General features: G+C 41.4%; 1 protein-coding gene across 3 annotated transcripts in view; it reads right to left on the reverse strand.

The window, feature by feature from the left end:
* The window catches only part of PACC1 (proton activated chloride channel 1), a 95,489-nt gene extending 75,420 nt beyond the window's left edge, over nucleotides 1–20,069 (reverse strand). For all 3 annotated transcript variants that reach the window (XM_076334533.1, XM_076334531.1, XM_076334529.1), the window contains exons 1-2: nucleotides 19,958–20,069; nucleotides 15,871–15,942 (exon numbers count right to left, since the gene is read on the reverse strand). The gene's annotated coding sequence lies outside the window, so the exon portion shown is untranslated. The remainder of the gene's footprint in view (nucleotides 1–15,870; nucleotides 15,943–19,957) is intronic.
* Nucleotides 20,070–24,177: the final 4,108 nt, after the last annotated feature.

Here is a 24,177-nt window from a genome sequence, read left to right on the forward strand (position 1 = left end):
ACAATCAACAGTGTACCTTCCAAGGACTGTAGAACGTATATTCTTCAGAGATTAAGAATTACCTACCACAGTGAGTCACACAAAATCCCAATACTTGGTTTCTTTCCAAACAGTCTTACTAGAACACGAGACTGAAAACTAAAGAAAACTAAAGATTTATTGTAAATGACTGTTCTTTTTGTAATATGCTCTGCAATTCTAATAATCAATCAGTTGTAAAAAGGTTTCATTTGCACGTGACAATATGGGGCAACATCCACTACAAGGAAATCTAAATACATTATCTGTGCCAGGTAGGTTTTAATAACTTCCCTTGGTTTCTTTTTCTGCATGATAGAACTCTGATTAGAAAGTCACATAGAAAATATTAAACTGGAGAAATAAATCTAATTTACAACCAATAAAAAAGTTGAAAATACAAAATCCATGGGAATAGCATGGATTTAACTATAAGTTATAGTTAAATATAAGTGGTATTTTTACATGTATTCATACCTACGCATAAAACAAATTACTTGTTACCAAACTGTATGATCAGTGCTCATCTAGAACACCAGACTGGCAAAGAACATATATGAATACAGTGGTTTGTATACCAAGGTGTACTAATACATACGTACCTTGAAATGTAGAGATCAGAATCTGGAATTTGTACCCAACTTATCTTAAATACAGATATTGTATCTACCATACAGAACAGAGAGTCTGATCCTGTTCTAACAACAGCACTCCCACTGATATCCCCGTTATATGGAGAGTCACATCCATATATACATTAAAACATTGCTAGCCACATTTTATGCATTAAAAAAACCAACTTGTTACGCAAAATATAGTGAGTTTGACATTACTTTGTGAAAAACTTGGCAGAAGAGATAAGGTTATACACTAGTATAGACACACATGATGTGTTACTGGATGATTATCCTGCACAGTTCTGTATGTATTTTGAAATGTACTTGATTAATTAAGTAACTATACTTTATAATTATGAATAACGTATATGGAATTGCATTAAGAAAAATATTTAAATTCTAAACTGATCAAACATCAAACAACAAACAAAAAACATCAAACGGAACAGAATTGCCTGATTTCATGAGAAAAATTCACATTGTCAGGTAAAAGAGATGGCCATTTCAACAGTAACTGAAAATGGAAATGCACAACTGTACTGAGCCCTTCCATGAACGGTCCTGCTGACCTAGGAGGAAGAGTTATCTATGCAGGATTAATATTGAGCGCAATGTCTGCTCAGCATTCAGAGCAATGAGAGAACAGGCACTGCACAGCCAGTACAGGGAACAAACAAGAATCCAGAAATCCTATTTTTCCAGGGCATAGTTATATTCCGCTTATGCCAGTGGGACGTCCCAGTGCATGCAGCCCAGAGGTAGACTAAGATTCATGAAGGCAGCAGTGGATATAGATGTGCAGCTATGAAGGGAAGAGAAAGATCACTTTAACATGGGAAACTAATGGAAATTCAGTATACCGCTAGCTCCTGGAAGAGCATTCTTAAAAAGCAGAACTGCTGTCCCCATTAAAAAATTGTTTTGGTGGTTGTTCATATTGGTCTTAAATTGTCTATTCACTAAACACATTGTATCTCAGTCAAGTGATTTTTGACTGTGCAGTTTTATTTAACATAAAACTTTTTTTGAGCCACGAAGTATATTTAGATTAAATGATATTTAGACTAGAAAACTTCAGATATGTAGTATTCTAACAACACATTTTTTGCTACTAAAACCAACAATGTTCTAATTCTTACCTGTTGACAATGAGTCCATTTAAGGATTTAACTAAATCCTTTATGAATTTTAGTCAAACACTGAAGATTAATTCAATGCGGTGCATTCCAGTTTTATATTCTATACTGCTTGCTATGTCACTTCTCTACCACAAAACATCTACATAGCTATCTATAGTTGATCTACATGACTAAATCTGCATGTGTGTAAAAATAATTCTGTAATACAATATTTGCTTTTAGAAAGTCTGGAATTACCCAAGATGTACGCATCATAAGGTCCTGTTTAAAGTTACTTTAAAACCCCTTGTGTGCATTATTGCTTAGAATTTTAAAAGTGTGAAGTGCAACTGACATACTATTATTTTCATGTAAGATGTGCTCACACTGGTATATATTTTTTTCATGAGAAAAAGAACTTCTATACTCCTTTAGTCGGAGTTGCTTTTATCTCAGACCAACAGAAACAATAAAATCAAAGAAAGAGCGCAGTGTCTCCAAGAGTTGTCCTCATAAAGGAAAAAATTATGTTAACTCACAGTAATTAAAAATGCAGTCATAACATTGGCTGCAGTATAATCTAGACATGCCTGCTCTAGCTTTAGAATAATTTGCTGGGATACTTGTAGCGATCTAGGTGAGGCAGCACAGAGCTCAGCAATGGCTAGCAAAATGGTCTGCTTCGGGCAGTCAGAAGCTCAATGGAATTGAAAGCTTTATAATAGCAATACAGTTTGTAATTCTCACACAAGATTTGCTCATCAAATTCATAACTATGCCTCCTTGTAGTCTTTAATTCAGACTACGTGCTTGGATGGTAAGTGCCCTCACTTCCCTAGGTTTTGCCTTTATGTTTATAGGAATTAATACTTTCATTCTTCAAAAGGCCCATACATGAATGAGACTGGCACGTCAGATCAACTATTACTTTTTGATCTAAGAGCCACTCCTGCAGGCTTCTTTGAAATTTGATATTAGACTCGGTTTTGCTGTAATCTTAGCTCAAGTTGCAAGTTAAATATTGACCTTAATTTAAGTCCTATCTATACATTAAAAAAAAAACCAAAAACAAAACTAGCTTGATATGGCACTGGAAATTTAAAGGATGGGCAAAGGTCAATTTACATGACTCATCAGTTGCTCACACCACCACTTCATAGTGTGGATACTTGCTTACAATGCTTATATGCTACTAGCGTTTCACAGATGTTCACAATTACTTCCATGTCTCCAGAACAAACAGGCCATGAATAATTCGGAGAGTAGCAAAATCCACTGTAATAAAGGAACCCAGGGAATATGCACCTCAATTCACCATACCACACAAAAATGAGTGGATTTCTTGTACAGACCCATTATCTAATGCATCACTTTGTATTGTGGTCCCTGTTTAGGCTTAACTTGAGGACATGAGTTACACAGCAGAAAAAAAAAAAGCCCATTGTCTGGAGACAACAAATTCACAGTGGCTGTCCTGACCGTGTGGTTTCTCTCAATACCTACAGATTGTCCACATTAACTCAGATTCATCACTGTTCTTATGCCAGCAGTGGTACAAGGATGTAAGCGAGGTGGCTTGCACCTCCCTCAGTGCGGGTCAGGGTCACGTACAACCATCAGCACAACTTAGGGCAGTTCTCCAGATTCCCCAATTTGTGCTCCTGATGTAGTCCTTATAAATTATTACAAGAAAGCTGGCTACCTGTACACAAAAGCATTCTGACTGCTCCCTCCCCTTGAATGACTTCTATGCTCAGACTGTGTACAGGGGCCAGGAATGCGGAGGCAGGATGCCATAGTGGCTATGAGGAGAAGAGACAAAGAACCAGCGTACAGGGAGGAAGACCAGACCTTTTTGCTCTCTTGTCCCCTGATATCTGCACATGGGGTAAGGCAGACCAAAAAATGGCTCCTAAATGTAGAATCAGCACATGATCATGCTGACATGTTAGTAAAAAAATACATTTTTTTCCTCTGTTACAGTTATTACCCATTTCTTTTTTCTCAGGTAGGAAATGAGACTAATCAAGAAAAAGACTAATACCCAAGAAGATTAAAGAAGTTCCATCAGAAAATTTTCCTTCTAAAAACTTAAATCTGTGAGTAGAGATGTCACTACAGTATTCTAAGATGCTCTTTGTTCTCTAATTGCCTCTTATAAAGAAATAAAGCAATGGTATTGCACAGAACAAAAATACGCTCTACAATCTACTTCAATACATTTCTTTTCCTAGACTGGAAGGCAACAGCAACATTAATCAAAGAGATAATAAGTATTGCTACTACAGAAAAAGTAGCCCATCCTCCCAAACAGATGCACATTTATATTTAAAAAGCAATGTAATGGTTCCTCATACTGACTTTTATCTGTATACGGTTCTCAAAGACAGCAATAGACATTTCCATTGTGCGGAACACTATATGGCCAGGGATGTGTACTATGCAGAAGGGAAAAACGGTTACTAATCTTTTCATATCTTGTTCTCGGGGTAGAAACATCTCTTCCACTCTTGGCTGACGCATCTCCTGGGCACTAGAGCCAGATTTTTCTTGGCACTGAGTGGGATGAGCACTTTTTTGTGCTTTTGACCAGAGTAGATACCACTCTGACCTGTTTTCCATTCCGTCATGTGAAATTACTGATGGATACACATGGTGAAATGGAAGAAAAGGCAGAACACACCTCACAGAGCAGGCAATTCTAAAAAAGGAAAACTGATACTTTGCTTGTGTTTATAATTCTTCTTTATATGACTTTCAAAACGTACTTCACAGATCCTGAGAATCACAGTCTATTTGGAAGACATGAACCACATTACCAAGTCTGTATCAGCCCTCAAAGTGACAAAGCACTTTGCAATGACACAAATGGGTGACCAAGTAATTAGTTTGCAGAATTACAAAAAAAAATTGATTTCCCTACTATATTGCATGTGCTATTTAGAAATTGTAAGGTAATCTAGGTAATGTAACAGTAAGGTAATCTAAAAAATTTACAAGCTGACACTTTAGCTCCTCAATAAGAGAATACTATCCAGCAAATATCTGTTAGAAATTATGTATGGAGAGGCAGGTAGACATTTTATTTTTTCTACATGTGGAATAAACAGGATAATGCCAAAGCTTCAGTTCAGAGTAACACAGAGGGCTAGACAGTTGAGGCTGTAAACCTTCCCTCTCCCCTGTGCCTATGAAGCTCAGGAATGAAAATGGAAGATAAATAATATCAATGAAGTGAAAGTCAATACTTCTTTTTGTCAAAAATTTACATAAAACCTCGAAGGTCTTTGCCCTTGTAGGAAGAGACAAAAAAAGGCCCTGGTACTAGTGATAAGTACATTAGTTTGGAGTTATTAAGAGTTAACGAGGTATTCCATAGTAATCAGACCACTGCCAAATAGACTTGACCTTACCTAGCAGCAGGGACTGAAGACTAGCCATTGAGCCATCTTGAAGCATTGAAACATCTGCAACCCTTTAGCAACTATCAACATCATCTGGTGTAGGAAAAGACTATTTCAGGATTTCATCCTGTAATGATGAGAAAATACTATGAGCAGACTACACGATGGTAAATTTTCTAAACTCTACCTTGTAAGACACCTGCTCACATATGGAAGGTAACCCTGCACAAATGAGAGACAGAGCTGACTACAATCCTTGGAGATGATGGAAGAGGAAGGACCATCTATAGAAAGGAATACAAGTACAACCCAGACCAGGCCATGGCAAAGAGGACTACTGCTACAAGTTCCAGGGACCTGTCTCTGGCCCTATGGCCTATTTACTCTCTGCTGCGGAAATAAATTTCTTGGACATAACCTGGACCAGCAGCCTAGATCAGCAGTTCACAAACTGGGAATCGTTGCATCTGGGTGGAAAAAAAGGGGTAACAAGCATCAGTCTCCAGCAGAAGCTTCTCAAAGCAGCAGCTTTGCTGCTTTTTAAGTTGCTTTGGGCTCAGCTCAGCAAGTTGATTGCAACACTGAGCTTCTGTGAAGCAGTTAACAGCTACTGGGAGAGCTGCTGAAAGTAAGTGTTCTTGGGGTGAGGAGAACATGAAACTTCCCTATAAAGTAGCAGTGAAGGATGTGATCTTTCTCATTGACACAGAGTAAGGAATAATGCCCAAAGCCACCATTTTGACATCTTCCTTTCCCTGGAGATATGGTGTGAATACGGCGTGCATTGTGGGGCTGAAGTGGCAGAACTGCAGCCCTGAGCAGCCCCCCTTGTCCTGTAGCAGGGAGAGGTACCTGTAATGGCAATTCTCCAGAGCACAATCTAGAATAATCTCGAGCCTATTATCTTATCCTGTTCTGTTCCCCCTACCTCAAGAAAACTTGTATCCAGCTGAGAGGAAGGGTAGGGAATGGCAGAGAAAACGTGAGAACTGCTCCTGGATCTATCCCATGCAGCGCTTCCAGCAGATCTGGAATTTAGTTGTGGGTGTAAGCAGTTTATTGGCACAGGTGAGGCTATATCAAGAGGAGTAAAAATAGGATGGTGTTGCCAGTCTGATGTTGCTTCTAACATCAGTAGAGATTGCAACGCTAATGCGGGCACCTGCCTCCAAGAAAAATTACATTAGAGGTTTCTAGCCTACACTTCAATCTGTAGTGGCACTGGAATCAAAGGAGGGAAAGGAATACCCGGGTAAGAACTACTAAACGTGCTAAAGCTCTCAGCAGTGGGAAGAATACTTTGATACGTAACAAGGGAGACAACGGAAATAAGAAAAAAAATTTCATCCATAGAACAAATGCTGTGACATAAATCTCTATCAGGGGTGGCAACAGAAAGGTCCTAGAGATTAACAAAAGGGGAGGTGGATGGGTGGATGTGTAGAGTTTCAAGCAATTTTGTTATGTCATTGCATCTGGCTGTAATGACAGACACCAGGACCAGTCTTGTTTGTGGAAAGCATCAAGTCTTGGCTCTTTTTCTTATTCCCCACTGTAAAGATCAGACACTTTTATCTGAGATATCCCAATATACTTTCCTGTCCTGAGGCTTTTTAGTGATCCTTCAGCTACTGCTCCGGGAATCTTACAAAAATGCCTTGAAGACAGAACAAACCTCTTGTCCAAAGATAAGCCATGTACCTTCAACCTTACAGAGGAGAGTTAAATAGCACTAAAGCAGTACTCTTGAGAGAAACAGGCTTGCACAGCTTTAAGACAAGGTCATGAGGAGTCCTATTGCTGTCTTCTGTGACCAAATAGAAGGGTGTAGAGAAGATAAAGTCAAACTCTTCTCAGAAACACGCAGTAAAAGGACTGCATTAGATGAGGCAGTGGACACAAGTTGCAACAAGGGAAATTTTGATTAGATATCAAGAAATTATTCACCATGAAGGCAGTCAAACCTTGGAACAAGATACTGAGAGAAGATGTAGAATTTCCATCCTTGGAAATGCTCAAAACCTGACTGGATAAGGCCTCGAGCAAACTAAGCAAAGCAGGCTGTGCTTTCAGCAGTGGTTTGAATTAGATAATGTCCAGAGATCCCTTCCACTCTATATAATCCTGTGATTCTTGAGTAGGCATTCCTCTTGTCAGGAACAGAAGATGGGACAGAGACTCAAGAAAATAATCCTGTCAGTGTATCTCTGGTAATTTCTGAAGCCTTTTCTTAAACAAACATGTGCTATGTTTACCTCTACTCTGTCATCTTGTGGTGAACCTGGAAGAGAGGTGTAGGGGCTGCTGCCATGGAAGCTTTGGAATTCTTGTGGTATGAGAGGCAGAGTAGAAACCATGGTCCACAGTAACATAAAGAACTTAGAGACAAACATAATCAAGAAGAGTACTCCCACAAACCTACCTATTTAACACTATGCTGTGGTATTGTGTGAGCAACCAGGGATCAGGTTAGGAAAGCTAAAGCCCTGATAGAATTAAATCTGGCCAGGGACATCAAGGACAACATGAAAAGATTCTATAGGTACGCTGGGGATAAAAGGAAGACTAGGGAAAATGCAGGCCCTCTCTGGAATGAAATGGGAGACGTGGTTACTCGGGATATGGAGAAGGCTGAGATACTCAATGACTTTTTTGCCTCAGTCTTCACCAGCAAGTGCTCAAGCCTCACCACCCAAGCCGCACAAGGCAAAGGTGGGGACTGGCAGAACGAAGTGCCACCCACTGTAGGAGAAGATCAGGTTCAAGACCATCTATGGAATCTGAAGGTGCACAAATTCATGGGACCTGATGAGATGCATCCATGGGTCCTGAGGGAACTGGCGGATAAAGTTGCTAAGCCACTATCCATCATATTTGAGAAGTCGTGGCAGTCTGGTGAAGTTCCCACTGACTAGAAAGGGGGAAACATAACCCCCATTTTTAAAAAGGGAAAAAAAGAAGACCCAGGGAACTACAGGCCAGCCAGTCGCACCTCTGTGCCTAGCAAGATAATGGAGCAGATCCTCCTGGAAACTGTGCTAAGGCACATGGGAAATAAGGAGGTGATTGGTGACAGCCAACATGGCTTCACTAAGGGCAAATCGTGCCTGACAAATCTGGTGGCCTTCTATGATGGGGTTACAGCGTTGGTGGATAAAGGAAGAGCAACAGACGTCATCTACCTGGACCTGTGCAAAGCATTTGACACTGTCCCGCACGACATCCTTGTCTCTAAATTGGAGAGACATGGATTTGACAGATGGACCACTCAGTGGATAAGGAATTGGCTGGATGGTCACGCTCAAAGAGTTGCGGTCAACAGCTCTATGTCTAAGCGGAGACCAGTGACGAGTGGCATTCCCCAGGGAACTGTGCTGTTTAACATCTTTGTCAGTGACATGAACAGTGGCATCGAGTGCACCCTCAGCAAGTTTGCCAACGACACCAAGCTGTGTGGTGCGGTCAACACACTGGAGGGAATGGATGCCATCCAGAGGGACCTCGACAGGCTTGAGAGGTGGGCCCATGCGAACCTTATGAAGTTCAACAAGGCCAAGTGCAAGGTCCTGCACCTGGGTCGGTGCAATCCCAAGCACAAATAGAGGCTGGGTGGAGAATGGATTGAGAGCAGCCCTGCGGAGGAGGACTTGGGGGTGTTGGTTGATGAAAAGCTCAACATGATCCGGCAACGTGTGCTTGCAGCCCAGAAAGCCAACCGTATCCTGGGCTGCATCAAAAGAAGTGTGACCAGCAGGTCAAAGGAGGTGGTTCTGCCCCTCTACTCCGCTCTCATGAGACCCCACCTGGAGTACTGTGTTCACGAAGATGATCAGAGGGCTGGAGCACCTCTCCTGTGAGGACAGGCTGAGAGAGTTGGGGTTGTTCAGCCTGGAGAAGAGAAGGCTCCGGGAAGACCTTATAGCAGCCTTCCAGTACCTGAAGGGGGCCTACAAGCAAGCTGAAGAGGGACTTTTTACAAGGGCATGTAGTGATAGGACAAGGGGTAATGGCTTTAAACTGAAAGAGGGTAGATTTAGATTAGATACAAGGAAGAAATTCTTCACTATGAGGACAGTGAGGCACTGGAACAGGTTGCCCAGAGAAGTTGTGGATGCCCCATCCCTGCAAGTGTTCAAGGCCAGGTTGGATGGGGCTTTGAGCAACCTGGTCTAGTGGAAGGAGTCCCTTGCCGATGGTGGCAAGGTTGGAACTAGATGATCTTTAAGGATCCTTCCAACCCAAACCATTCTATGATTCTGTGATTTACATTACAGAGAGTTGTTCAGGGAATGTAAGAGCACCAGTGCCTACATCCACATCAAAGAAAGGTCAGAAAGCTCTGCATGAAAAGAGTGCCCATCCTGTCCTGATGCTACTGATTTTTCCATCTCTGATGTCCAATATACACACATACCACGCACAGAAAACGTGCTATCAGTGGAAGAACTTCTCTCAGGTCTTCCCAAAGCACTTATGCTACTATTACAGTCCAGTATCTTTATAGCAAAGTTGAATTATATTAGGGGATATCTGAACAGAAAGTTTTCACCTTTGTCCAATGTTTTATGACATCTATGTACAAGAAGTTACAGACATTTTGCTCCTAAAATTAGGAATAGCACTGTAGCATGAGTACTTCCCACAAATTTCACAGGCAAGAAAGGAACACTGCTAGTTACTGCTCTACTTTTCTGCAGTTCACTATTTCTAGTAAGTTTTGAAAGTATTCTTTAAATGAGCAGTGTTCCTTTACTCCAGTGCTGTAGGACATTTCTTGATAATCAGGAGGAAGTAGGAGAAATGAAATGAGTGTTACTTTCAGCAAAAGCTGAGTCACAGTTACACTTCGCTATGCAACACCCTGCCCTTTGTGCCCTTCTGCTTACAGGCTGCAGCAACCTTCAGCTGTCTACAAGTTGAAAGTCATGTTCAAAAACCAAAAAATGGTATCAGCAACTTTTGTAACATGTCACATGGATCTGTGAGCATGATTTTGGGAAAGTTCCAAGCTTAGAAAATGTTGCTCCTACTATTCCAATTATGTGGCAAGACCTTTTTGTTTACATGGTTTATTTGTAATACTGTGTAGGACTGGGGGTTTCAGCCTGAAAATAAAAATGAGATATTACTGGAAACTGAGTGACAGTGACAATGGCCACTAATGGTCCTCCATTATGTGTGGGTGCATATTAGGAACTGCAGAAAATTAATCAACACATGCTTATTATGTCATACGGTGATCAACTAATCAAAGTCAATGGAGAAACTTGTGCTGCTTTCAATAGCATTTGGATCAGACAAGCCATGATGCAAAAACAACCCAACCCCAAAACAGTTGATATCAAACCCATGGGTACATGCTAAATAAGGATGACAAGTTCCCAAACTGACATATTGTCTGTGAACAGTCAGATTCCCAGACCTCTGAGCACTCACAAAGTCAACTGCCAGTAAATCTGGCAGCTGTTTCAGCTTCATGATGGTTAGAGTTTATATACCCAGGCTTCGCAAACAATGCTAGAAACCCTTGTCACTGTTGGAGACCTGTTAATGCATCTGCTAATACCTATGGCTTATTCACTCAGCAAACTGATGTTATTTAAGATGCTCTTGCCTTTCTGCAAGGGGTTAACATCACCAAGCACTTAGAGGAAAAAAAATGTACGAGCAAACCTAAACAAAAAGCAGCCTCAACTGTTTGCTAAATGAACATATCCTTTGTGCAGCTGAACTACATTGACAAAGCTATACAAGCACATAAATGCCTAACTGCATTTTTGTACTACATTTTACATATCTATAGTTCAGCGTATAGGGTTAAGTTATTATCACACTTTTATGGCCAGTTTATATTCTTATCGAATTTATCTTAATGGAATAATGTAAGCATATTGTACAAAGTGTTCTTTGCCTCCATCCTCTTCTAAACCAGAACTTCCCAGTTTCAGAAATGTTAAAGATAGGTTTGTAACATACAATATGAGCTTGTATATTGTCTCAGCCATAGTTCCAACGTGAACTCAACTAATCACAACAGCACTGTGCCACATCAAAGACCCGGACTAGACACTATGCCATGACATATGGCTACCACGAGCTTGTTCAGAACTTGAGTATCTCCACATGTGCGCGACTAGATGGTATAGACATCCATAGTGTATTTCAGAAAAGGACCCATCTGATCTCTGTAAAGTTGGTTCCAATCTGCACCCATCTGTACACAGTGAAACATTATGTACAACTCATACCCTGTATTATCAGAAAGTGAACTAATATTCAGCATCCTAAAATGGAAGTTCTCAGAAAGCAGATACAAGCAGGAAGGACGTACTGTCATATCTGAATGTTATGCAATACTTCACTAACACAATTCTCAGCATAACTCACAAAACCTCAGGTCATCTCCAGCATCAGATGTTATCAGACTTTTTTGTAAACCATTAAGCTCTGGAGAAAAGGTGTCCGAAGATATCCCAAAAAGGACACAAGTGGCTTTCAGCATCTTCTCTACATATTGTATCATACAATGAAAACAAAAGGAGACTGTGAAGAAAGGGTAGAAAATATTTCTTCCTCTGTGTGACTGCTCTCCTTTAATTTACTGCATTCTGTTATAAACTTATAATCCAATTCTGTGAGAAATAAATGCTCTTTTATGGATCTAAGTATTTAGCAAAACCAGGCAAAGACCATGAGAGAGTCATCTTCCCAATCATATTAACAGCAAAACTCCTGTGGTTGAATGAATCAAGAGTTAACATTACAACACATTAAAGGGACAGTTTATAGTAATTAATTGTCCAAATTGTAGGTCTTATTTTTAATAAGAGTATCATCACAATAAAATGTGTTATAAATGCTAAAGCACTATAATAAACCAGCAACTGTCAAGCTCATCTCTGAGAAACATTAAGGGGGGTGGGGGTGGGAGTAAAAACAACTCCAAGGAACTTCCCTTACTCCTGTTACTAGAAATAATATAAATCAACACCTACAGCACTAACGCATTCCAATACCAAGATGATCCTCCTCCAGATCTATGTCTATGGGTGCAGCTAACCCACTTTTGTACAGAGGGGATTAGCTTCAAAACAGCACTGCCCCACCTCTTCCTTGGCCTCATGAAGTACATTCACGAGGGGAGAAGAGACTGTAAGATTGGGGACATACATTATCTCCACTTTCACTCTTGGAGACTTTACAGGAAGAGAATGAACAGCACAGTGGAAGTTTTATAACAACAAGGTACCCCCGAATGAATGCAACTAGGTGTGGTAAATACAGTCAAACAATACTGAAGTGTTTTTCAGTACTAGATTCTTCATTAGACATCATCAGCTACTTGCTGATAGCCTCTCACGTGCTCAGTGAGAACAGATATGGAAATCAAGATTTAACCTAGTCTTTAAAATTATTGCTGGAAATTATTTTAAAAGAGTACTTATTTGTTTTACGTCAACATGATTTATTTTCTTTTATACAGATGGTCATTCTATTTTGTATCTAGATTTTCATTGCGGCACTTAATATTGTGCAAGATTGCTATTTGTAACTGGACAAGAATCTGCAAAGTAACAGAATACTGTACCTTAGAATACACGTTTCCCCAATGCGAAATCAGAAATACTGATTAAAAAAATGTGTCACCTTGTTTTATGGTTCAAATGTACTATAAAAAATGTTCCCAAGAAACATCTGGTTTGTATTCACACCAGTTTGGTTTAAATACATATGTCAACAGATAATCCTCATATTCCAAGTCTGAGTGAAAACAGACCTTTTCAGCAAATTCAGCCTCACCCTAATTCCTTCTGAAATAAGTGATAATTTCTACTTTATTGGGTGCAGAATATTATCCACTAGCGATAAAACTCTCAATGAACTTAAAAATCTTACCTTTAATAATCAATTCTTACCTCATCCCATTATCACTGATCTCAGTGACACCGGAACATATCCCAAGGGATCATTAAATAAACAAGCATGCGCCTTTTTAGATTTGAATTTTTATTTTTCAAAGAACTGACAACAAGCATAAAAATGAATCATAATAACCTTTATTACAGATGCACTCTTCTTTTCAACAGCTGAAGACCGTTTCTTTTCAGTGCTAAATAACTTAGCATTTAAGCAGAACAGCAATCACAAAACAACAAAACTCCACAGCAGTTATGAAGTAGCAAAAGAGTAAAACCTGGATTTCTTTACCTGCGTTTTCAAGCCCTTACAAAGATTGCACTAAAGACAGCATAACTGCCCAGGAGGCAGGCAGGATACTACACTGTAATCAGAGTTATTAAAAGCAATCCAAATTACAGAAGTTAAAAATAAGTCTGGTTTTGCTTTAAGTACTGTGTTTAGTATAGCACAAATATTAAAAATCATTATTTTTCCAGATTACAAAGGACTTTTAGGACATAAGCTACCAAGACGAATTATTGCAATTCATTTTTCTAAAATGTGAATAAAACAATGACAGATTATATGAAAAGGAAATAAAAATAAGTTTTCAGTAGAGTCTTGAATAACATTCAAGTAGTATGCAACTCAATCCTTAAAAAACATTTCATTATTTATAACATAGATCAAATTGAAAAGCTAAAAAAAAAAATCAACTTATAATTAGGCATATTGTATCACTGAAATGCATTTTCAAAAGTAAGTTAGTGACTTTACTGGGAGGAGGGAGGAACCAAGCTTTTGTGGGAAATCTCTCAGTTCCAGAAAGTATGCAAAATTAGATAAAACCTAATTAGAAAGCCTTAGAAGACCCTGCTTACAACAACATAGATATAAGAAGTTATCAGAGTTCAAACACAAATCAATGACCAGAAATACGTTTTACATACCTGGTACTAGGGGGAAAAGCAGTAGACTACAAACAAAATCAGTACATTGAAGTGATCTTAAAAGTAGTTATTGAAAGGAAATCAAACAAATTTTAAAACGATCTTCACTTTTAAGTGAATAGCGTATAGGTTGTGTGTTTTAGCAGCCAAATCTGTGGCTTTTGGTCACACATCAATCCATATGAAGAAAGGAAACCAAGGATGAGCAATTTTTCCCATCCAAGAACCTACACATCCAGTCCTGCATCACTTCAGTTAGTGAGAACTGTCACTGAGCTCAACAGGGACAGGATCACACCCCACTTGGAAAACAGCGTTATCTTATTTGCATTACTTTTAAATGTAGGGCAGAAAGAAGATACCATCTCAGAATCATTCAATAAAAAAATATTTTGAGATTTAAACATGCAGAAAAGTCAAAGAAATGAAAGATTATATTCTCACAAAGCAACAATTCTCTCCTCCAGTGTAAGTTGCCTGGTGTACTTCTGCTGAAAATGTTTAAATATATTGCCTTGACACGTGTTCACGTTTTGCTTCTGCTGTGCATTCAACTGAATAGGTAATAGATTAAGGATTTCTTCTAAGCATTGTGCTCACTTAAGATAAATGTTCCACAGTACACAGTGCCCTGTTGTTTACAGAAGTTTCAAAATGGTAGTCATGATCTATTGAGTCCATTTTCAACTTCTCACATTTAGTAAGGCATTCTGAAGCAAAAGACAAGTTCCAAAGAATGTATGAATCTAAACAGTCATAAAAACAGGAGCCCTTGGGGAAAACAGTGGTTTTTTTAACTTGTTTTAAACTTCTTTACACAACTGTTCCTGTTTTGCGAAATATATTTCCCATTGTGATTTACAGTATACTACAGTTGTTTCTTTGTGAACTTTATTAATTGTTATCCACATTTTTTTTTTAGTAACAGTTGAAAACCAGAGTTCCAGACCACTGGCAGTCCTAGATAAAGGCAAATATAATGCCAGAGCAAACAAAAAAAAGACCCAGTGGATATAGAGGAAGTGACAGGAAGTTTTGGAAGAAACAAACAGAACAGAACAAAAGTTTCAAAGAGTCTGAGCTGCATCAAGAAGATTTGTGTGAAACACTTTGACTGTACAGTCTTGGAAACTTTGATTTGGGGGTGGGGAAGGAGGCGAGGGCAGGAAGGATTAGAATGGAGAATGCAGCAATAGGGCTTAATCTATTTCTGAACTTTGTGAGTCACATTTAATGTAAACTTTCAAGTTACAATGTTGGTAAACAGCGGTAGCAACAACAGAAAGTTCATAAATTCTGTAATTCATTGTGTCATGATAAACACTACCAGCTAACAATCCTGCACTGACCCTGTGAACAGACTAGTTGACAAAATGTCAATTAGAAATTAATAGATATATGAAATAGTTTAATGTTAAATGAAAAGCTATGATATGAATTATGATTATGATGTGAATTAAAGTTTGATTAATTTGCAGGTAACTATCACGCAATTTGTTAGAGCTGAATGCTGTGAAATCTTACCAGGATTTGAGGACAGAAATAAAAAAGGGACTTTTTTTGATAAGTTATTCAAATTTTCAGTAATGTAACAAATGTCACAAATGGAATAAATTGATTTGTGAGACTATTAGACTGCAGCAGACTTAATGAATACCAGTATTGTTTCAGTTCATATAGATGCTGCAGTATCTGTTCTGCAGAAAGTAGTAAAGGTCAAAAGAAACAGGTAAGGCCTTTAATGTGCAATTTCTACTTATCTTACATATTTACATGATAAACAGTCTTAATGTAACACTCACCACATTGCTATGAGGTACAAAACGTATTATCTCTATTTGTCAGAAAGCATGAAATGACTTACCTAAAACACCCTGTGGCAGACTGCACATTTCCTAAGTTTCTTGCTCAGCACCAAAAAACTGCTCTTTTCTACCTGAAAAGAAAAATACTCAGGATCACTGATAATTCTGCTTACGCTTGCTCAGAGAAAGGAAGTTATCACCTAAGGAATAAAATAAAATAATTTCATTTCTCAAAAAGCCATGAATTCTTGACTTTGGTGCTGCTAGAATAACAGGAGACTCCCATGAAGTCTGACTTAGTGCTTATGCTGGATCAAGGGCTGTTCATTAAGTAATGGCAGAACTGTACACACTAAGGGATTTGTAAGCTTTTTTTTAAACATTAATTTTCTCATATACCTTCACCATCCAGACTATACCCACTTCTACAAAAACTTTTTATCATGTCCCTTCTTGAATCCCATCTTCCCTCATTAGATTCACAACCACAGTGTAATAAATAGCTTTAAGGGTAACTGCCATCCTCCACCTTGCATAACCTAACGATCTAATGAGAAAATGATATTTCAAATACATTTCAAATGTATCATGTTTGCCCTAGAATGAAAAAAACAGACTGCAAGAACTGACTTGACATTCAGCTCTGGTTCATACCAAAAGGAAATCCTTAGGATTGTGAAGGAGAGAAAGTAGCACGCTTAAGTCACAGATATAACTGCCATTTACCTTTTTGGAGAGCTCCCACAGAAAAAGGAAGACAACCACAAATCAGAAGTGTAACATAGCCAAATCTCCTCTATAGCCACAGGAAAGGTAGCAACAGAACAGAACAGAACTTTAGTTAGGCAGAACTAAATCACAAACATCATACTGAAAAACAAAAATCACTCCTCCTTTCCCTCTACCCTCAGGCTTGTAATTAAAGGAAACTCAAAAGAGATCCTCTTTATTTGTATTGCTTGAAAATAAAGAGCCCTGTTGAGTCAGGGAATACGTCTCTCTCTCTTAACTTCCACCAGAAACTCCTTCTAGTCTGCCCTGGAAATTGATTCCAGACATAGAAGGCAAGGACATAGAAGACAATAGAAAATATATCTTTTTTTTTTTTTTTTTTTAAATCGGATCAATAGACCTAAGTTGTTAAAAGTATCATAAGTCTCATAAGAATTAAAATACCCTGATTACATTTAAAAGCTAGATGTTATTAGAGAAAATGGTAATTAGCACTTAGAAGTGAGGAGGGGCCTTAATCATCATGGAACTTAAAGAACAGCTGTTAATTGCCTGTGGGAAAGCAAAGGGCTGACAGGAAGAAGAATGACAAAATTAAGTACCAAATTTATGTTTCTGCTGAAACCAGTTTTTAAGTGTCCTCCCGAGATAGAAAGTTAAGCTCTGGGCTTATGTTTTGGAGGCACTCTATTGGTCCACTTGTATTGCTTTGTGAAAATATACTCCAGCTGCTGACTAGCCATTTCTGTCCTTCAGCTTGTGAGAGCCGCCCTAATGCCTAGTAGCTGTTCAGGTTCATCCCAGTAACTTCCATGAGGACATTCAGTACATTGAGCAAGTACGTCACATTCTGGGATGGGAATGAGTAAGATCCATAGATCATGGTAGTTCTGCTGTAGAGGGCATTTATTATGCAAGACTCGCACGTAGTCTGATTCTGCTCGGTATTCACTGACTTCCAGGAAGGTTGTTTCTGACAGGGCACCACCTGAAAGCTACGAAGGGCAAATGGAAAATTCTGGGAAAGCTTCACTTCAAAGCATAGGACTTTTTCCAGCATAAGGGGATTATTTAACCACTTTCCAGAGAGGTTCTAGTACAGGATAGTGCATCACAGGCAGAAATGTACAATCAGTACGGATTTTCTTGTAGAGTTACAGTAAGCTTTGCAACGGTATTCTGGTAGCTCATTCAAAAGACTGTTTCCTTGTCGGCATACAGTCATCCTTACAATGGTGAGGTAAGCATTGTAAATGCCCCCTTCAGAGGAGATGCAGTGTTATCTGCAGAACTGACAATATATCCTGGGGCTGTTTTGTTGCACTTAGAGCAACTAATTGTGCAACTACATGTATATTGGTCCAAACACTATTCTGTTTGACAGGCGTGTTCATAGTAGCATGTATCCAGAAACAGCTTAATGGAAAAGTAGCAGCTATTAAATTTCTAGAAGCTAAGGAAGTAATCCAGGTTTTTGATAGAGATCAGCTGTATCATCCTGATTTTAGGAACAGCACAAATTTGCTGATACAGGTTTCCGGAATTTCTTTTTTAAAGCAGCTGAAGGAGAAGGACAAGCTTTCAGGAATACAAGCCTACTTCTCTCCTCTCTTCCTCTGTATGATTCAGTCTAATAAAAGACACAGCCAGTCTTTACTAACCGTACCACCTTCCCTTGTAATGCTCTGTGACAGCACTATTTAGCTTAAGTTTGCACTGCACCACGCTATCGTTATACTGCACAACAAAACCCTTCAAATTGAATACGCAACCTCTGCGAACACATGCTGCTTTATCACAATGAGAGACTGAAAAAGAAGGATTGGCAACAAATATTCAGCTACCTTTTCTAGTGCAATGCCATACATGAAGGGCTAAATCTCTACTTTCTTCAAATTTCCAGTCAAGACTTTGGCTAAGCCTATCCAAAACCGCTTGGAAATAATCTCAAATGAACTATCTGGTTAAACTGTGGCACTGAAATATTCCCATTTTAGATTTAGTTCAGGTTAGTCTAGATTTAGTTCAACACCTTTATCTTTCAAATACAAAGAAGATGAGTTTAAGAGCTTGTGCATGCTGATGCGGACACATCAGCCATATGGGGACAGAAGTTGGCACGCTCATTTTGCCTTCAGGCAATTTTAACCTACTTTACAGCTCTTTTATAGAGACCTTTATTTGGTGCTTATTGCATAACTCTTAGTGAATTTTTCTAGGTCTTTTACCTGCTCAGTCACTAGCGGACCAGAAGCTACTTGCTGATGATGTAGTTCAAGTTCCTTCTTTCACTTGGCCCACCACATGTTCCTTGAACTCGAACAATCTGAGAAGATGCCATCCCAAGCTAAAGATCTATTTGCTGCCCGGTCTGTCTACAGAAAGCAACAGCTTTGGGAGACAGACACACAGTTACTGACTTTTATGCACAATTTCTAAAAAAAGCCACATGCAGAAGGGATCAAAAGGACCCAGCAGCTTTATAATACCCCATTTCTTAATACAAAGAGTTGCAATAACAAGTGGGTAAGCCTTGTCTACCAAATACTACTATTAAAAGCTTGCGCACACAGCCCAATATCCTTTCAAACATACAATCATTATAACACTTTTTCTTTTTTTTTTTTTTTAGATGTAGGATGATCTGATTCTTACAAAAAAGGCAAAAGAGCCAAGGCCAGCTCCTGCCGGGGAGTGTAAATACTCCCAGGCTTTGGTCTTTCACAGAAAGAGTACACAGCCACAAAGGCTACAGAACACCCTCAGGCTGTCCTTGACAGAGATGGACTTGGCAACTGGAATAGAACCAAAACAGCATCCTTACAAGATTCTAGATATAAGCTGCTGCTGTCATTGCTGTAGTTAGGAGAAAGACTGTAACATAAATGGCATCCCCGATGTGATATTTAAATAATAATTAGTTGTGGGCAATGTCATGTTCCAGTGGGTGCAGAAGCTATCCCCCCGGGTAATACGTTGCTTTTCTTTACTGGGAGAGCACAGTACTGGAACAAGAGCACCATGGTTTGCTGTTTGCTCTCGCTCTCAGTGTGAGAGAGGAGTTCTTTCACACAGTACCCCGCAAAGAGAGCTTAAGCAACGTCGCAGGCACCCTTGCTGATGCCAAATAAAGGGAGACCGATGGCATCGCACAAAGAAGCCTCTCTCTGTTTCAAGAGCTATAAATTCAGCCGGAGCCGTTGACCCCCATGACTCAGAGGCATGACCACACGCAGAAATCAGCGCCGCAGCCGGGGCTCCCCGCCCCGCGGGGCGGGCAGGGCTGTACCGGGCCCGGGCTCTCTGCCCGCTCGCCCTCCCCTCCCCTTCCCTCCCCTCAGTCGGGGCGGTGAACGGCCCCGCTCCCACCCGGCCGGCCCGTGCGGGCTCCTCCCAGGGGCGCGGGCTCCTCACCTCTGCCTACCGGCCCGGCCCGAGCCCTGCGGCCGGGGGATGAGGAGAGCCCCGGCCGGGGAGAGCGAAGCCTCCTCCGCCACGGCGGGAGCCCGAGCCCGAGCCCGAGCCCGAGCCCCAGCCCGGGCCCGGGCCCGGCCCCGCCCGCCGCCTCAACGAGCCCAGCCCGGTCGCCAGGCAACCGCCGGCGGCTGCTGTAAACACCGCCACGCACGTGACGTGGCACGGCACGCACAGCCCCGACGACGCACGACGCGGCGGCGGCGGCGGCCCCCGCCTTACGTCACCTCCCTAAACGCCGGGAGCGCCTATAAATAACACGAGGGACTGCGCACGCGCACTGCTGGCGCGGGGTGGGAGGTGCGGTGCTGGGGGCGGAGCCCAGCGAGGCCGTCACCGCCGACGCGGCCGCGGCCACGCCCGCCGGCCACCCTACTCCCCACCCTCACCTTCTATTTTTATTCCTTTGTTTCAAGTCCCCGCCCCTCCGTCGGCAACCGCCGCGGGAGGAGGGGATGACGCCATCCGCTTCCCGGAATGATGACGCGCCGGGCGGGGGGAAGGCGGCTGGAATGCGCGCGGGGCTTCGCTGCCTTAGAGGGGCAGCGTCCCCCGGCCCCGCCCCCTGACGGACGGGCGCAGCTGGCGCGGGGGTGTCGCGGAGCCACGGCGCGCTCCCTGCTCCAGCCCCTGGTGCCGCCGCCGCCGCCGCCGCTCCGGCGAGGGTCCGCGGGGCCCGGCCCCTGCCCAGCCCCTGCCCGGAGCGCTGGCGAGGGGCCGGGCTCGGGCGGCGGGAGCGGAGCCGGCCCTGGTCCCGGTCCCGGTCCCGGCCCCGGCCCCGAGGGGAGCGGGGCGCGGGCGGGCGGGTGGGTGGCAGGTGCCGTCCTTCAGTCAGGCCAGGCCCGGCCCGGCGCGGGTGTCGCCCCCTGAGGGAAGCCGGCCTGGCGGTGAATGTGACCCCTCCGGGGGCGGGGGTCCCCAGTTTCCCGGGCTGGGGGTCAGACCCGAAGCGGTGGGGCTGGCCTGGGGGTTGTCTGGGGTCTTCCTCCCCCGGCTCTCCTGGGCGATTCAGTGGACGAGGCCGCGGTCGGCCTGGCCTGACGTTACTCGGGTTTTGTGTTTAGCGGTTTTCTTCACCGCCGCCGGCCCTTTCCATTACTCCCGCAGAGCAGTTCCCCGAGGCCTGGCTCTGCTGCCGGAGTCCCCTGCCGCCCTGCGTCCAGGTGCAGGGAGAAGACAACTGCCGGGTCCTGCCCCAAAGCAGCAGCGTCGCGTGGACGGTGTCCGTCTGCCTCAGTAGGGCAAGCCGCAAATACACATCATTAATAAAATGACACTGATTTACAAAGGAAGAAGTCTTTCATGTATTTCCTATGTATTTCTAACTGAAACACAGAAGCACCAAATGCTACAATAACGGCTTTCCACCGATACGTAAAGCACGAGCGTCTTTGATGTAATCGAACAGAACTTTTAACTCGGCCGAGAGCCGAGGGCTTCAAGCTGCAGGTGTTGTCCATAGTAGGTTATCTCTGGATGGGGGATGTGCTCTGAAATAAAGCCCCTCACTCAGTATAAGGTCGAGATGATGCTGCGGCATCATATTTAGATCATGGCTCGTAGGGAAATCTAGGGTGTACTTAGTCACCTATGGCGTGACCTTATATTCCCACTCAATTTAGTAACAACAGTTGGTTTCTTATGGGGCATGTGAGATTTAATTTATTAACTGAGTTTCTAGGATAAGCGGAGAGAAAGTCAGAAAAGGCATGAGATGAGAAGTCAGCAGGTGAAGGGGAAATGCTCAGAGAGACGGAGCTCCCAGAGAAATGTAAGTCTTGTCTCCTAAGTTTCTCAGATAGGACATTAATGTAAATACAGTTACTTATCAACAAATATTTTTGATATTTGGTATTTGAGTGATTTTTTTCCCTGACTTCTAAATTATCTGGTTATGATTTTCATTTCAGCTTTTGCCTTTTGTTTAGTTTTGAGCCTTTTTATTGAATAGCACAGTGGGATCTGTCAGAATACTAAAACTCTTGGGTTCTGAGAATGATGTTTCAGCCATCTGAAAAAAAAAAGCCTCCGTTTACATTCAGATGGTGTATCTTATTCATCAGGCTGGCATGTGGGAATATTGATATATGTTTGAGCATGTAAAATCCTGGTAGGCAAATACCAGACGCTCTCACCTCTGTATATTATAGAAAAAAAATGCTGCAGCTTAGCCCTGAGATGGCCAGCGTGTCACAGATGTGTGTTCCCGTTCCTTTTAACTCCGGGACGAATTCTGCTCTTACGGTCCCTTTGGCTGCTTTAAGTTAGGACAAGATGTGTTACAGGAACTTTCAGCTTGTTGAAGAGCTTCCAGCTTTTTGCATTATGATCCAAAAGTGAGCTAAAAGGGTTTTTTTCCTAAACGATCACTTGAATTAACTAAACCAAGAAAGAATTAATAAAACATCGGAGATGACTGACTCTGAAATGTAATCTAATTAAGATGTCAATTTAAATAAATCACTTACTGCCGTTGGAACTAAATAATGAATGTCAAAAGCTGTTTATGTGCAGAAGCTATCTGTGAAGTTTTCCTGGGAAAGTCATTCTTTAAAAATTCAGTATTTTTCATTCTCGCTCTTATAAATAATCCGGCAGGCTATTCTCTTACCAATTTTATGTTTCGGTGAATCTGAATTTGATTGTCACGCAAGCTTCCTTATGAGTCATTATCATAATTTCACATCACTCATTAAATGAAAGTTGTTTTTCCCCCTAAATCCCCTAACCTACTTCTACTGTGCCAACAGGAGCATTCAGAAACTGGCACTAAGGTGCAGCTCTGATACAAGTTTTCTGTTTCCCTGTGACTCATTTGACATTAACATAATTATGTTACAGGAGTCAAAGTGATTTTCCAACTATGAGTAATGCACAATACTAGAGCGAATGTTTACAAGACACCGAGGCATATCAGCTAGCTGAAGTAACCAGCTGCTGATAACAGCTGAAGTAAGTTGGGGAATTATAAAGTCTTATAATACAATTATCCTTCTTTGGCGCTCGGTGTCATGTACAGCCGTGAGGTAGGTCGTGTGCTCTGCGAAGAAGAATCCAGAAGCAGCACTGTGCCGTAACGGGGAGCAGACAGAGCCCGTGGGTAGTTCGCGCAAGAAGTCTTCATAGTTTTCTTCCCACTTGCATATTTATGGCAAAGTCGTGCTCAAATGAGAGCAGTGGTGTTTTCAAGAAGCGGCTGTATTTATCAGAGTTCATTTCAAAATGCAAGTGACACACATCCTCTCAGCCAGGAAAACAAGATCAAAATGAAACAACAACAAAAAAAATATGAGGTCATCTCGCAAATATTTTGAACCGTGTGCATGTGAAAAACACAAAAGAAGAAAACTGATAAGAGTAAGGAAAAATTGAGTGCTGTTAACCAGGATGAGATCTCTCTTCTCTGTAATAAAAATATCTATCTGCAGGCTAGTGATAATGGTACAGGGAAGAATTACAACGAATATGTTCTGAATAAATAGCAGAAAAAGTAACTACAAAATGTATAAGCCATAAGAAAAAACTATAAAAATAAAATAAAATCTCAGTGGTGATTCCTTGTTTCAAGTGTCCCATGCAATTTTTAGAGATGACTGACTTCTCAGGATTTTTGTAAGTAGTTTGAGAAATAGGTTCATTTTTCCCCGACTTTTTTAGTTTACAAGTAGCTTTTGAATGAAACCGGGACGCTTTCTATTTAGAAGTTTGTCAACTTCATTTGGATATCCTTCCAATGAGGCCTTATTTCAGTAATGTGCTGAGCACCCAGACCATCACTGGTTTCATAAGAGTTGAGGACACTTAGTTTCTCCCAGGATTAGTTTCTCCCAGGATTAGCCCGTGAAGGTCGAAGTCATAATTTTGAAATACCAACACAAACTAGCTACAATTTCCTAGAGTACTGGAACTGAAAAACACCAGTTAACAACTTTCCTGTAAAATGCCACAATAATACAAGCGGGAAAGAGAGTGAAATGCAGAAAATACATGCTGATAGCAGAACTGCTAGTAGAAAAGGTGTTTTCCAGGAGACATATTTAAAGGAGTCAGAAAAAAATTCCACGTCACACCCCATTTTTCTAATTCATGAGAGAGTCTGCTGAGGCCAGACATTTGGCACGCTGGAATTATCGTCACTGACTCTCAGAGCTGGATGAGTA

The sequence above is a fragment of the Aptenodytes patagonicus genome, chromosome 3, assembly GCF_965638725.1.
Source record: "Aptenodytes patagonicus chromosome 3, bAptPat1.pri.cur, whole genome shotgun sequence".
NCBI classification, from domain to species: Eukaryota; Metazoa; Chordata; class Aves; order Sphenisciformes; family Spheniscidae; genus Aptenodytes; species Aptenodytes patagonicus.